The sequence below is a fragment of the Chiloscyllium plagiosum genome, chromosome 32 (genome assembly GCF_004010195.1).
Source record: "Chiloscyllium plagiosum isolate BGI_BamShark_2017 chromosome 32, ASM401019v2, whole genome shotgun sequence".
NCBI classification, from domain to species: domain Eukaryota; kingdom Metazoa; phylum Chordata; class Chondrichthyes; order Orectolobiformes; family Hemiscylliidae; genus Chiloscyllium; species Chiloscyllium plagiosum.
This window is the reverse complement of record NC_057741.1, coordinates 37,637-50,200: the sequence shown is the minus strand read 5'-3', so window position 1 is coordinate 50,200 and position 12,564 is coordinate 37,637. Positions and strand designations below refer to the sequence as shown.

Below are 12,564 nucleotides of genomic sequence, written 5' to 3'. Positions count from 1 at the left end.
TCTGGGTTAGAGTCTGTCATGAGAGACTTGACCAAAACTAAGTTAAGGGGGTCTCAGCCTTAATGATGTCTTGAAAAACATGCACGTAAAAAACTCCCAGGAAGTGAACGGATTTATCCCAGGGTACTAAAGATGGCAAAGAAGGAGATTTCTGGGGCCTTGACAGAGATCTTTGCATCCTCTTTAGCCAAAGCTGAGTTCCAAGAAGACTTGAGAATAGCTCATTAAAGGGCAACAGGGATAATCCAGGAAATTATAAAGTACTGAGTATTATATCAATCATAGGGAAATTATTGGAGGTAATTCTCAGGAACTGCATTTACTTACATTTGTAAAATAATTAACTTATTTGGGATAGTTAGCATGGTTTTGTTTGGGGGAGGTTTTGTCTCAAATTTAATTGAGATTTTTGAGGAGTGATAAAAATGATTGATGAGGAAAGGGGCATCTACTTTTGTTTTACTAAAGCATTAGACAGGGTCTCTCATGATGGGCTGATCCAGAAGATTAAATCACATGGGATCCATGGTGAGTTGGCAAGTTGGATATTAAATTGATTTCATCATGAAAGACAGAGGATAGTTGAAGGATGTTTTTCTGACTGAAGGTCTGTGACCAGTAGATCTGCATGGATCAGTGCTGGGATCTCTGTTGATTGCAATATTTATAATTGACTTGGATGAAAATGTAGGTGGTCTGATTAGTAAGTTCAGAGATGACATTAAAATTGGTGGAGTTGTGGAGAGTAAAGCAGGTTGTCAAAGACAATTGGAAATTTGGGCAGAGAAATGGCAGATGTAGTTTAATTGGGGCAAGTATTACATGATACATTTTGTAAGGTCATGTTCAAAATGAAAATACACAGTAAAAGACAGGACCCTTCGGAGCAGTGACATACAGAGAAATCTTGGAGTGCAAGTCTACAACTCCCTATAAATGGCAACATAAGTGGATATGGTGGTAAAAAAGGCATACGCATGCTTCTTTTCGTCAGCCTGGGCATTGACTATAAAAGTTGGCAAGTCACATGGTAACTGTATAAAACTTCTGTTCGTCCACAATTGGAGTATTGTGTGAAGTTCTGGTCACCACACTATAGGTGAGATTTGAAAGTTTTGGGGAGGGTGCAAAAGAGCATCAGGATGTTGCCCTGGCTTGGAAGGTACTAGCTATAAGGAGAGGTTAGATTGTTTTCAGTAGGGGGTCAGAGACTAAGGGACAACCTGATAGATAAAATAAAATTATGAGAGTCACAGATACAGTGGATAGTCAGAGTCTTTTTCCCAGATGGAAATATCATGTATGAGGGTGGACTGGTTTAAGGTGGGGGAGGGAGCTTAGTTTAAAGGAGATGTGGAAGGCAATGAGGGTTATAGTGTCTGGATTGCACTGCCAGACGAGGTGACAGAATCAGATACCATAGCAATTTTTAAGAGACGTTTAGACTGATACATGAACAGGCAAAGAATAGAGGGATACAGCACATGTAGACAAATGAGATTAATTTAGAATGGCATCTTGGTTAGCATAGACATGATGTACTGAAGGTCCTATTCCTGTGCTGTATTGTTCTATGGTTCTACATTCAATAGCCATTTCCAGTTCTGAAGGAATGCTGCACTGCCACTTTTGATAGCAAATGTAAAACTGAAGTCCTTCTATTTATTTCATGTAAAAAATTACATGACACTATCTTAAAGTAAAAACATGGATTTATCCATTGTTGTTTGTCCAATATTCACATCTCAAACAACATCACTATTCAAACTATTCAGCCCTTTTCACATTGCTATTTGGGGAAATTTACTGCATAAAATTAGATGCCATACAAGGTATCAGTGATTACATTTTCAAAATACTACATTTACCATAACGTCATTTGTGATTTTCAGGAGATCTTTGAAGAGGTTATTTGGTATTTACTGCTGTCATGAAATCATAACAGTAATATTTCGCCAGCAATGTCATACTAGTAAACTTCCTCATATCGCATTTACCCAACTTGAAGTTTCACAGTCAGATAGAACATACATAGAACATAACAGCACAGAAACAGGCCCTTTGGCCCACGATGTTGTGCCGAACATGATGCCAAATGCAACTAATCCCTTCTGCCTGACCTTCGTCCATATTCCTCCATTCCTTGCGCATTCATGTGCTTATCTAAAAGTCTCTTAAATGCCCTTATCTTATCTGCCTCCATCATCACCCCTGGCAGTGCATTCCAACTACTGTGCAAATATCTTGCTCCTTACATTTCCTTTGAACTCTTCTCCTCTCACCTTAAATGCATGTCCCACAGTATTAGACATTTCAACTGTAGAAGATTCTGATTGTCAACCCTATCTATGCATCTCAAATTTAATAAACTTCTATCAAGTCTCCCCTCAGCCTCCACTGCTCAAAAGAAAATAACCTGAGTCTTTCTAGATGTGCAGATACTACAAATATTACTCTGCAGGCAAGCACCACATGACTGTGTATTCACTGAGTACACAGTACATGGTGGGAGATCATAAAATACACATGGTAGATATGTACTGCATTAGTGGAAAGAAACTAATTTTGCTCATAAAATTCTATCCACAGATTTCTATTAAGTTTAATAATCAAGTTTAACAAAGTAACTGTAACCAGCATGACAAAAGAACAAGATAAGTTTGTAAGTTGCATCTGAAAACTTATTGGACTAGTTTTTTGAAATGAATTTTTAGTCCTAGTACTGAACTTTATCTGCCTGGAATGCGAAAGAGGATTTTGAAAATTTGGCATCAGTGGGGCCTACAGGATTTTCACACACAGATAACAATCCACCAAATATTGTATTTTCCAATAGGAGTTATGGGCAGGCGCCATGTAACCAGAAATGGAAAATTTGTAACTTTGCAACCTTTTTTTGAAATGTACGAGTCGGAGTCCAACAATTAGTTTCTTTCCAACAGATTCACAAAAAGCTAGCGTACAAGTTGAGCAAATAATAGAGAAGGTATATGGAACATTGGCCTTTACTTCAAAAGGAATGTAGTATGAAAATAGGAAATCTTGCTAAAAATATACAAAGCCCTAGTTAGAGCAAAGCTGGAATATTGTGAACAGTTTTGGTCTCCTGATCTAAAGAAAGATATATTGGCGTTGGAGGCAGCACATACAAGGTTCACGAGATTGAGCCCACACATGGAGGAATTTTCTTACCAGAAGAGGTTGAATAGATTGGGCTTGTACTCACTAAGGTTTTGAAGAATGAGAGGAAATCTTTTTGAAACATAGCATAACAGTGGCACAGTGGTTAGCACTGCTGCCTCACAGTGCCTGAAACCCGGGTTCAATTCCCGTCTAAATTGCCCGTAGTGTTAGGTAATGGGTAAAATGTAGGGATGTGGGTGGGTTGCGCTTCGGCGGGTCGGTGTGGACTTGTTGGGCCGAAGTGCCTGTTTCCACACTGTAATGTAATCTAATGTAATCTAATCTAATTCTTAGGGAACTTGAAAGGGGAGATGTGGAAGTGTTGTTACTCCTTGTGAGGCAGTCTAGGACTAGAGAGTATAATCTCAGTTCTAATGCCCAGATAAGACAGAGAGATGGAGTTTTTCTTTCAGCAGGTGGTAAATCAGTGGGAATTATTTACTGCAGAGAGCTGTCAAGTCTGGATCATTCAGAATACTCAAGTTTGAGACAGACAGATTTGTAATCAGTGTTTTTAGGATTATGAAAATCAGGCAGAAAAAGTGAAGAGAAGGATTATCAGATCAGCTCACTAAATGGCTGATTTTGCTTCAACGTTTTCTGGTCTAAAGATGGTTCCTATAGATAGGAGTTTGATTAATGGGTAGAATCATAGCAACTTGGACTACTTGTTATGACTATCATGGTGGAAGACGGTGGAAGACAAAACAGGCAGGATAGGGACATGCATTTCAGACTGTTCAATAGCCATGTAAGATGGGTGCTCTGGTTTCCTTCCATAGTCCAAAGATGTGCAGGTTAGGTGAACTGGCCATGCTAATTGCCCATAGTGTTCAGGGAGGTGTAGGCTAGGTGCATTAGTCAGGGTAAATGGAGCATAATAAGGTAGGTGAATGGGTCTGGGTTGGATACTCTTCAGAGGATTGGTGTGGATTTGTTGAGACAAATGGCTTGTTTCCACACTGTGGGGATTCTAGCCATGTAAAACGTAACATTCAGTTTTGGCACAGAGACCTTCCTTCACTGAAAATCATATTTTCCTTACACTCCAATTTCCGTCATTCAGACCAGATTGCTCAAGTAAAATCTCCAAATGAGAAAGTTGGTATGCAACCATTGTACTTGATGAAAGATTTATGTCACGAGCCTCAGCTGCAGTTAAAAGGAAATAACATGCAGGACCCCTATGTGGTTAGAAACTACATCATGGTTCTTTGCATTTTTCTAACATTTGCAACTGACTTCTGACATCATAGAAATTCACAATGTCTGTCTCCTTTTTTAATTCATTCACAGGAGGTAGGTATTACTGGTTAGGTTTTTGCCCATACTGAGTTTCACTTGAGAAGGTGATGGTGAGCTATCTTCTTAAACTGTTGCAATTTGTGTTGTAGAATTGTTCCTAAAAATGGCATAGCAGCCTTATGTTACTTACACCCAAATCTATCGAGTTATCACTTCTGCAGCATATAGAAGGAATATTATATTTGTCATAGGGATAATTGCAGGCCTTTTTTTCAATCACATTCACATGTCTATTTAAAAGAGACTGAGGAAATTTTGGGAAAGCTTTTCTTCTATCTGTAAAGAGGTATGCACCAACTGATGTTAATTAAACTGGCAATCTTTTTCCAAGATATCATTATGACAGAACATGACAATGAAACATGAAGCCTTTATTGAGTATTTCTCATTGAAGATAGAAGCCCTTTAAAATGATCAGAATTTGTTGTAATTGTGCAGTAGCCATATTGTGTGGTAAAGCTGTATGATATCTGGAAAGAGTTTAGTAAGCCTGAAACCACTGATTATCATTTCTTGGGAAGTACCCAACTTTTAAAAAGCACACATACTAATTGTAATTCAGTTAGATGAAAACGAAGAGAACTTACGATGGGCACAGATGTTGCTTCTTCTTTGACTTTCCTTTCTTTGAAGACTTATCACTGGACAAACCTAGTTCAATCCAGAAGCATAAAGAGATGAGGAAAAGGGATGTTTTGGTCAGCTCCATTCTTAAATTGATTGGTCCAGCAGTCTTAATCTGGAACAAGAAAAAAATGTCAGCTAATATTAAACCTTCCAAGGAACTCCATCTTGAAAATGACAAAACAGAGAAGGGCTAGAGAGACTGAACCACATTGTGTAGGTGTGGATGCCAGTAGTGTGTCTACATGATTGATGTCCCAACATTAGAGCCTATACCGATCACCAGACAGAAATATTTAATTACTGTCACACGTCCACCGCTCTCGGCTCTGATATCTAACACTGCATTTGTTTTTTAAAAAACACTATTTCGTTTAAATTGTCAGGTCTCAATGATACTAAGAATGTGGAAGGCATTTTTCGAGACATTTAGGATAACATACTGCTGGAATTTCCAAACCAAAAACGTTAAATAGTCAGAGTATGCTTAATGTGTATTTTTATTTGTCCTGGAGCACATACACATAAAGAGCATTTCATCACTATGTAAAAAGAAACATATTACATTCGTACTACGGCAGCCGGTCGCTGCATCGTTCTCACAGATCTCAGCCAGCCTTGTAAACAAACCTACAGAAACTGGCGCCGCAACCAGCACAATATGAAACAATACAGGGCGATGGCGCTGAACAGCTCCTCTTACCCTGCTCACATACACATCATTAGGCGCAGCGAGATTTGCAAAGTGCATTTCTTTTTAAAGGAAAAAAAAAATCAACGGTTCCTACTCACCGTGAATGTCGGTGCAATTTTTTTTTAAAATGTAAAAAGCTGACAGCTTTTCGACTCCCCCAGCATGTGCTTGTTTCCCATCAGCGAGTCAGTGCTGGACTTTGACAGCACTGACAGACCGAGCAAGCTGCTGCCTCACTGCCCTGACCTCAATCCTCCCCACTGCATTCTCCATCCGCTGCACCATTAACACATCAGCCAGTATTATTTTGTTTAAAGTGTATTTTGGGGATGAAACTGTTTCTCAAGATGGAGGAGCAACATATATGCACCTGCTACATGCGCAGTAGTCCCGTTTCTTGGACAGACATCAGAGGAAAGCGGCAAAGCCTGTTAATTTGGAGTTCAGATTCTTGAGTCACAATTTTTGATTTGATTTTTAAAAGTTAAGAAGCGTTGGCAAATGGTGTTGTGTTGTTTGATGTTCTTTTAGTATTTCCTTTGGGTCGTTTCTACTCTATTAATGTTATCTCCTTAACAACAATTATTGATCTGAAAAAACTCAACCACTGCAGACAAGTTAATATTGCCACAATATTTTGATATATATGAACAGTATATGAGTAAATCGCTGTCTTTTGAAAATGGGGCTAAGTGTTTCTGGATTCAACTTAGTTAACACAGAATTTGCGCTTTTGTTGGTAAAAAAAACCATGAAAGCATTGTTGCATTCTTTATGACTTCCTACAGAAGTTGTCAGTGGCTTGCACACGTGTATCTTTATTGTACCTGTAAAGTATCAATTTCATCTTCCATAATATTTTGTTTCCATCACTCCTTGGGGCAAGATGTTTGGGTATTGAATTCTCATGTTTTTATTCCAATCCTACTCAGACCTTCCATTGCCTCTATTTCCGATACATTGATGACTGTAATGGTTCAGTTTCTGGCTCTGAGCTTGAACTGGTGAACTGCAACTTCGTTTTGCAATTTTCACTCTTCACATATTACACCTCTAATACTTCTCTTTCCTTCCTCAATCTGCCAGTCTTGTTTTCTGGAACGTGTGGATCCATGTCTTCTAACAGAGGCATCTTTGCCCACAATTACTTTGAGGGCACTTCCTCACAACCGGCTTCCTGTAAAGTTTACTCTATTCTCTCAGTTTCTCCTGTTCTATCTCACTTGTTCAGACAATGCCAAATTTCTTTACCATAAGACTCTATAGGAGCAGAAACTAGGCTATTCAGCCCTTCAAGTCTGCTCCATCATTCGATCATGGCTCTCATGTTTTTCAACCCCATTTTTCTGTTTTGTCCCCATAACCTTTGATCCCCTTGGCAATTAGGAATGTATCTATCTTGGTCTTAAATGTACTCAATGATCTGGCCTTCTGTGGCAATGGATTCTACAGATTCACCACTCTATGGCTAAGAAGTTTCTCCCTACTGCCATTGTAAAAGGCCTTCCCTCTTCTCTAAAGGGGCACCCTCCGGCCTTCATCTCTCCTGCTAATGGAAACACCTTCCCAACATCCACTCAGTCCAGAATGTTCAATATTCTTCAAGTTTCAATCAGATCCCCCTTCAAACTTCTAAACTCCATTGAGTATAGTCCCAAAGTCCTCAAATATTCCTCATACATTAAATATTTCTTCCCTGGATTCATTCTCATGGACCTTCTCTGGACCTGCTCCAACGCTAATACATCCTTCCTGGCCCAAACTTACTCACAATATTCTAAATGTGGTCTGGCCAGTGCCTTTTAAACCCGTAGAAGTGCATGGTTGCTTTCGTATTCCAGTCTACTCAAGGTGAATGACAATATTAGATTAGATTACTTACAGAAACAGGCCCTTTGGCCCAACAAGTCCACACTGAGCCGCCGAAGCGCAACCCACCCAGACCCATTCCCCTACATTTATCCCTTCACCAAACACTACGGGCAATTTAGCATGTCCAATTAACCTCACCTGCACATTTTTGGACTGTGGGAGAAAACCGGAACACCTGGAGGAAACCCACACAGACACTGGGAGAATGTGCAAACTCCACACAGTCAGTCGCCTGAGGCGGGAATTGAACCCAGGTCTCTGGCCCTGTGAGGCAGCAGTGCTAACCACTGTGCCCATTGTATTTGCCTTTCTAACTACTGACCCATCCTGCAAGTTTACTTTAAGAGAAACCATGACTAGGACTCTCAAGTCCGTATGTGCTCCAGATTTCTGAATTTTCTCCCCAGTTAGAAAATAATTTATGCCTCTATTCTTCCTACCAAAGTACATGATCTCACACTTTCCCACATTTTATTTCATCTGCCACTTTTTTGCCCACTCTCTTAACTTGTCTAGATTTTTCTGCAGCTTCCCTGCCTCCTCAATGCTACCTGCCCTTCTACCTATCTTTGTGTCATCTGCAGACTTAGCCAGAATGCCGTTAGTACCTTCATCCAGATTATTAACGTATAAAGTGAAAAGTTGTGGTCCCAATACTGACTCTTGTGGAACACCATTAGTCACTGGCTTCCATCCTGAGAAAGACCCTTTTATCTACACTCTCTGCTTTCTGCCCAACAGCCAATCTTCTATCCAAGCTAGTAACATCATGGGCCCTTATCTCACTCAGCAGCCTCCTGTGCAGCTCCTTATCAAAGGCCTTCTGGAAGTCCAGATAGATAACATCCATTGGCTCTCCTTAGTCTAAGCTTAGCTCCTTAGCTCAAAGGCTTCTTTGAGGCTTGTTACCTCAAAGAATTCTAACAGGTCTGTCAGGCATGACCTCCCCTTGATGAAACCATGAAAACTTTGCCCTATTTTACCATGCACTTCCAAGTATTCAGAAATCTCAGCCTTCACAATGGAGTCCAAAATCTTACCAACGACTGAGGTCAGGCTAATCAGCCTATAAATTTTTCTGCAGCCTCCCTGTCTATCTGCCCCTCCACTGATCTTTGTATCAGCTGCAAACTTTTGCCTTACTCCCTTCTTAAACTGGGTGGTGGGAGAGGTAGGGTGATTACATTAGCAATTTTCCAGTCCTTTAGGCCCTCCCTGACTCCAGTGATACCAGAAAGATTACCACTAAAGGCTTCACTATCTCTTCAGCTATCTCCTTTAGAACTCTCCGGTGTAGCCGATCAAGTCCAGGTGATTCATCCACTTTCTGGCCTTTCTCCTGGTTGATGGCCACCATACTCAGTTCTGCCCTCAATTCTCTTGAATTTTTGGGATATCACTCATGTCTTCCATTGTAAAGACTGACACAAAGTACTCATTCAATTCCTCAGCCATTTCCCTGTTCCCCATTACTATCTCTCAAGCATCATTTTCCAACAGTCCAATGTCTACATTTGCCTCTCTTTTGCCCTTTATATATGTAAAGAAAGTCTTGCAATCTTCCATAATTTTACTGGCTCGCTTACCCTCTTTTATTTCTTTCTTCATTGTCCTCTGTTGGTCTTTGAAGGCTTTCCATTGGCCTTCGCCACATTATATACTTTGTCTTTTCCTTTTATGCTGTCCCTGACTTCGCTGGTCAGCCATGGTTGTCTCACCTCCCCGTACTATGCCTCTTTTTCTTTGGGATGAATCTCTGCTATGTCTCCTGAATTACTCCCAGAAAGTCCTGCCATTGCTGTTCCACTGTCTTTCCTGCTAGACTCCTCTCCCAGTCAGTTCTGGTCAGTTCCTTCCTCATTCCTCTGTAGTTGCCTTTATTCAACTGGAATACTGTTACATCTGATTCCACCTTCTCCCTCTCAAACTGCAGAGTAAATTCTGTCATATTATGGTCACTGTCTCCTAAGGCTTCCTTCACCTTAAGCTCCCTTATCAAGTCTGCCTCATCGCACAATGCTAAATCCCAGTATTGCTTGTTCCCTGGTGGGCTCTACCACAAGCTGCTCCAAACAGCTATCTCAGAGACATTCCACAAATTCCTTTTCTTGTAATCCATTACCAACCTGATTTTCCCTGTCCACCTACATATTGAAATCCCCAATGATCACTGTAACCTTGCCTTACTTACAAGCCTTTTCTATCTCTTGGTACATCTAAATCCTGACTACTGTTTAGAGGCCTGTAGATAACTCCTATAATGGCTTTTTCTTACCTTTGTGGTTCATCATCAGATTGTACATCATCAGACCCTAGTTTTGTTATTGCTATTGATTTAATTTCATTTTTTTATTAAAAAAAACAATCCCTACTCCTCTGTCCACCTGCCTGTCTTTCCAAAAGAGACAAAAAATGCAGATGCTGGAATCCAAAGTAGACAGGCAGGGGGCTGGAAGAACACAGCAAGCCAGACAGCATCAAAAATCAAAAGGCTGTAGTCCTTCTGAAAAATTAGAAGTCACAGGTTCTCGACCTGAAAATGTCCCGTTATGCCAACCCAATGTCTTTCATTAGTTAGTAAAACCTCAATCCAAACTAGTTTACTGTTTTCAACATCATGGATTCTTATCTTATTAAGTAGCCTAACATCCAGCACCTTATCAAATGCCTTCTAGAAATCCAAACACATGACATTCACTGCTTTCTGTTGGATATTATGATTCATCAAAAAATTATGTTTCCTAGTATTTACTGTGTAACATGATACTTTCTTTAATAGCTATTATATAAGTACTTTCCAAAATTCCAGTGTTGGATAATAAAGGAAAGAATTACAAGAAACAGAGGTCACCATATCCAATAGAGTACCTTCAAAAAGTTAACTGGTGCCAAATATACCCTATTTTCAATATTTATCATTTTTAAAAATAAGAATTTATTCTGAGGAAAAATGGTAAACTAACCCTCAGATGAAGGTGGGCAAGGGGAAAATGGTCATCCAATGTCAAGAAAGTAACCTGCCCTCATAGAAACAGCATAGGCAGAGGCAGAGGACAATTCTTGTAGGAAGTAGCTCTCATCAGGTGGTCCTCAGGGAGCTGTCCTTTTCAGGCAGTCTTCATTAGACAAATGGAAAACAGACCAAAAGAAACGGAGGAAGACCCAGGCAAGAGTTACCCAACACCTTAGCTAGAGAATAGGATGTTGTCCCCACCATTTTATCAAGACCAAAACATTCGGTGCCAACAGTCTATTTATTGGCTGGTATCAGTGAATCATGCCCAATTCATATCTGACAATTTATTAGAAGACTTTGAGGAGGTAACTGAGGATAGATAGAGGGAAGTGTTGATTTTAGGGGATTTGTGATCACAGTTATCTAATATAGACAGTTAATGATTTTAACAATTTTCTGATCATCTATTGCAAAGCAGTATTTTAGGTATGATACATTAGTTAATTAGATAAATTTTACAAAGTGAGAATTGGGCATGATTCACTGATACCAGCCAATAAACAGACTGTTGCTTTTGTTTAGGTTATAGAGTTGGTGTAACTTGGTTGTCTAATGATCTTTCAGAGGCCATTTTTAGATAAGCACATATTTAGAATAAGCAGAAGAGATCCAGGAGAGGTTTAGTTAATAGACAAATAGGGAAGATGGTGTGCTGGTTACAGTTGATCCAGATGAATAGGTAGTCTCTTAGTGGTAAAGGAGTCCTGTTGAGTTGAAGCTCAATTTGTGGTTCCTTTCAGAAGTTGGACACGAATGGTAATTGGGCACAATTACCAGGCTGAAGCAGATATTGAGGAGCATTGGTTCAGCTATGTGATTGTACCAATCTCAATGCAGAATAGCTTGGCCTCCAATTTGTGGTAAATGAGACACTTGTGATCACATTGTCAAGCAAAAGTCAAAAGCTAATAATTAATTTTCCTGGATTTCTAGGAATTTTCAAAGGACTTCACATTTGATGGAATAAAGTGTCTTTGATCTATAAAGGCCATAAAGAACTCTTTGTGATGTTCCAGACACTTACCTTTGTTACGACACAAGGATAGCAAGCCAGACTAAACCAGATTTACTAATCATAGATTCACAACACAGCAAAATTAAAACATTTGGTGACCCTCAAAATTATCCATTTGTCCAAAATAGACTTGAAGAATAACTGATATCATCCACCAAGTTTATAACCTCGAAAGAAATCATCAATATGCTATTGTTTAACAGAACATAGGTTAAAAAAAGGCAACTTTCTTAATATCTATGATTTAAGCCCAATTTTCTTTAACCAGAAAACCCACTCTCACATTGACAGACTGACAGACAGACAGACATAGTTAAGGGATAAAGGGAAGAAAAGAATTGTAATGTGACATACCTTCAGAAATGCTTGGTTAATAGAGATCTTCACAGACAAGTAAACTGTAGGTCTTGCTTGAATTCCAAAGTCACTGATGCATCAAACCAGCTCCAGTAACTTTCCAGAATTATTCACTCACTTCTTACGAAGGAGTATTTTCTTATCAAACAACAATCAAGTTGACAATATAGTAAAACCAAAAGACAGAGGGAAGAAAACAAACCAGAAGCTTTTTCAGAACACACTCACAGCTCGAAAGTCCCACTCAGCAGTGATTCGCCCATTATTTCCTCTCTTTTAGCAATCTTCTCTATGATTGGCTGGACAACAACATTCCATTCTTGATTGGTCAACTCAACATCCAACCAGTTGCCAGTCTTGAGTGGAGAACATCTCAGTGCCAAAACAACGTAGGTATTCTTAAGACAATAATTAACCTACAATTATCCTTCCAGGCCAGTTTCCATAACCAAACTATCAGTTTGTTTGGTCTCTCCTCCTTTCCAAAAAAAAGCTGCT

At 39.6% G+C, this 12,564-nt stretch overlaps 1 long non-coding RNA gene across 2 annotated transcripts in view; it reads right to left on the bottom strand.

The window, feature by feature from the left end:
• Positions 1-12,293, bottom strand: part of LOC122539303 — a 66,519-nt gene extending 54,226 nt beyond the window's left edge. The window contains exons 1-2 of one of the 2 annotated variants that reach the window (XR_006309028.1): positions 12,064-12,293; positions 5,076-5,227 (exon numbers count right to left, since the gene is read on the bottom strand). This is a non-coding gene — a long non-coding RNA (uncharacterized LOC122539303). Of the gene's footprint in view, positions 1-5,075; positions 5,228-5,904; positions 6,202-12,063 lie in introns of those variants that run through there. The other variant, XR_006309027.1, reaches the window with a different exon arrangement.
• Between the last annotated feature and the right edge of the window lie 271 nt (positions 12,294-12,564).